General features: G+C 63.9%; 1 non-coding gene across 1 annotated transcript; it reads right to left on the reverse strand.

The window, feature by feature from the left end:
- Positions 1–3,071: 3,071 nt before the first annotated feature.
- Positions 3,072–3,257, reverse strand: LOC132247810 (U2 spliceosomal RNA). Its single transcript, XR_009459249.1, has one exon. It is a non-coding gene; the product is annotated as a U2 spliceosomal RNA (small nuclear RNA).
- Positions 3,258–3,624: the final 367 nt, after the last annotated feature.

The raw sequence follows: 3,624 nt of genomic DNA on the forward strand, positions 1-3,624 counted from the left end.
ATCCAAAAAAGATGACAAAGCCGATAGGGAAATACAGAACGCCCGGGCGAGGGACTAACAATAAAAGGATGGGGGTGAGGTTGGGAACGCACCTAGGTTACATGCGATACAAAGTTAGCCAACTAAGCCCGGGGGTAAGGGGAGAGGGGAGTGGGGAGGGGGAGGGAGGGGGGGGTTTCGCGACGCTGAGAGAGAAAGAGGATAGAAACACACATACCCGTGACAATGGTCCGCGACGGTGGGAGAAGTGGTCCGAAGATGAAGCGTCTCAGTCTAGATACAGTCTATCGCGGGGGTCCTCTTCGGGTGGCGCTGGGTCGTCGTCCGTCGTTGATGAGTCCTCTTGAAGCGAAGGTCCGTCTGTTGCGGAGGGGGGCGGTTCAGGCGGTCCCCTCCGGGTCCGGTCCGGCGGCTGTTCTCCTGCTGGGGTCCGTGTACTGGCGGTGGCCCGTGATGTGTTCCACGTAGATGTCGCGGGACCACCGGATGGTGTCGGACACCATGAGGCAGCGCATCAGCTTGGCGTAGCGGCGGGAGACGCGGCAGGCGCGCAGGACGCTCTCGTTACTGGGGTCCCAGGCTCCGAGCGTCCCCACGATGAGCGCGTCGACCGTCACGTCGTAGCCGCGGCCCCTCAAGGTGTCGGCCAGCGGGGCGTACTTCTCCCGCTTGCGAGCCCGGGCGTCGGCGAAGGCTTGGCGCCGGTTCTCGAACGGGATGGTGACGTCCACGATGGTGATCTTCTTGGCCTCCTCGTCGGTGATCACGATGTCGGGGCGCATCTGGCTCTCGCAGCCCGGGACGGTGCGGTTGACGGAGACCTGCCCCGCGGCGGCCGGGATGGCCCTCACCAGCCGGTCCTGGACGGCGTTGTGGCGGAGCTGCCAGGCCCTGGCGTGCGGCTTGCAGCTGCACAGCACGTGGGGGAGGGTCTCGGCCGCGTAGCCGCACCGTCGGCACCTCTTGTCCCGGTGGCCGAAGCGGACGGCCCCGTTGAGAGGCAGGCAGTTGAGGCGGGCGCGGTGGAGGAAGCGCCAGTCCGCGAAGCGCGTGAAGCTCCCGCTGGGCATGAAGTGGTTGCTGGCGTCCCACTTCGAGGTGACGTCGAAGACCTTGCCCTGGTCGGGTTTGGCCCTCAGGTCGCCGGCGTATTTGTTGCGGACGGCGTCCTTCAGGAACCTCTCCAGGAAGGTCCTCGTGCGGGGCGTCACGGTCACGGAGTCGGCGTGCGGGGCTGGCTGCAGGGAGACTGCCAGCTCCCGGCGCTCCTCGGTCCAAGTCCAGGCGCAGCCGATGCGCTTCCCGAGGCGGCGCGTGGCGTTGCGGGCTCGGCTCCACAGCGAGGCAAAGTCCCCGCCGTCTCGGCTGAACTCGCCCTCCAGCGAGCCGCTCAGGAAGGTGGCCAAGTCACGTCCGGTGGGTTGCCTGCCGATCCTCTTGCGGGCGGTCTCCTCCAGGGCGCTGGCGGCGATGATACTTACCGTCGCGTCCGGGCAGGTCAGGAGGCGGAAGGCGTGGGTGACCACGGCGATGTCGCCGAGGTCTCCCATGCGGGGCACGTTGGCACCCCCCTGCCGGTAGGGGATGTGCAGGACCTCGTTGCTGGCCCGCAGCGGCAGGTGCAGCCACTTCTTGAGCAGCCGTCGGATCTCGGCGTCCGCCTTCTTGAGGGGGGTCTTGGGGACCGCCGAGCCTCTCAGGACGAACGCGACGCGGGGGATGAGGAAAGTGTTCACCGCGTCGATCTTCTGCCACGGGGCCAGCAGGGACGAGTCCAGTTTGTGCGCGTCCTGCACGATGCCGTTGATGGTTTCCTCCGGCGTCTGCCTGGCCCGGTGGCCGGTGGGCGTCCCCAGGTGGCAGTAGGCCTCCCCGTCGCGCAGGTGCCGCATCGCCTGGCCCTGGATCGTGAGGGTGGAGTCCAGGACGCGGCTCTTCTGCTTCCCGTCGACGTGCAGGGAAGCGCACTTGGCGACGTTAAAACGCAGGCCCATCCACCTGGCTGCCTCCGACGTCACGTCCAGCATCTGCCATCTGGAGGGCAATTTCACCCTCCAGATGGCCCTGGACAACGCCCGGAGGACCAGGAAGCAGTGCGCGGTGGCGTGGCTGGACATTTCCAACGCCTTCGGGTCCGTGCCCCACCGCCGGAGGGGTTCGAGGATGCCTCCTCGCCCCCGACGCCATCCAGCTGCAGCAGCTGCCCGGACGCGACGGTAAGTATCATCGCCGCCAGCGCCCTGGAGGAGACCGCCCGCAAGAGGATCGGCAGGCAACCCACCGGACGTGACTTGGCCACCTTCCTGAGCGGCTCGCTGGAGGGCGAGTTCAGCCGAGACGGCGGGGACTTTGCCTCGCTGTGGAGCCGAGCCCGCAACGCCACGCGCCGCCTCGGGAAGCGCATCGGCTGCGCCTGGACTTGGACCGAGGAGCGCCGGGAGCTGGCAGTCTCCCTGCAGCCAGCCCCGCACGCCGACCCCGTGACCGTGACGCCCCGCACGAGGACCTTCCTGGAGAGGTTCCTGAAGGACGCCGTCCGCAACAAATACGCCGGCGACCTGAGGGCCAAACCCGACCAGGGCAAGGTCTTCGACGTCACCTCGATGTTGTTGCGGCCTCTGGCTCTTCCCAGGCCTTCCAGCTTTCAGTTCTGGCTCGCATCTGACCTCTGAGACGTACCGTACCGTACCGTACCGCCTGTGTTCAGTTTGGTTCGTTTTGCTTCATAACAGTGTGACAACAACATCCACGGCTTTCTGGCATCCTAAAGCCCCCGATTTCTGCTGTGACAGAGGATTTGCGCTGTAACAGAGCTGTTTGCAGGGGGTCACCAAGCAGGCTGCCCCTGACACCCCCCTCAGCTGCACGCTGCTGACCGCGCTCTCCATCCACGTGCAGGCAGAGGGACTGCTTTCTTCCGGACAGCTAGCCACCCCGTCCTCTTGAAGGCTTCGGACAAGTAGTAGCCTGCCTGCCAGACTGCCGGGGGTCCCTGCCCAGCACCAGCCCCCCCAGATGTCTCCGAAGAAGCAACGAGATCTACTTTTTGACAGCAGCAAGTTCTCCCCGAGGGGAGGTGCACCGCTCCTGGAGGCACTGCAATACCAGGCCGATGCGTGGAGTGGATGGAGCAAGCTCCGAGTCCATCTCCCAGTTCCAAAAATCCATTTAATATAAAGTCCTCACATCGAGGACATATCAGATATTAAACTGATAAGAACAGATTGACTTTTATCAGTAAATGGTAAGGATGGTAAATCCAAAAAAGATGACAAAGCCGATAGGGAAATACAGAACGCCCGGGCGAGGGACTAACAATAAAAGGATGGGGGTGAGGTTGGGAACGCACCTAGGTTACATGCGATACAAAGTTAGCCAACTAAGCCCGGGGGTAAGGGGAGAGGGGAGTGGGGAGGGGGAGGGAGGGGGGGGTTTCGCGACGCTGAGAGAGAAAGAGGATAGAAACACACATACCCGTGACAATGGTCCGCGACGGTGGGAGAAGTGGTCCGAAGATGAAGCGTCTCAGTCTAGATACAGTCTATCGCGGGGGTCCTCTTCGGGTGGCGCTGGGTCGTCGTCCGTCGTTGATGAGTCCTCTTGAAGCGAAGGTCCGTCTGTTGC

Source organism: Alligator mississippiensis, chromosome 1 (genome assembly GCF_030867095.1).
Source record: "Alligator mississippiensis isolate rAllMis1 chromosome 1, rAllMis1, whole genome shotgun sequence".
NCBI classification, from domain to species: domain Eukaryota; kingdom Metazoa; phylum Chordata; order Crocodylia; family Alligatoridae; genus Alligator; species Alligator mississippiensis.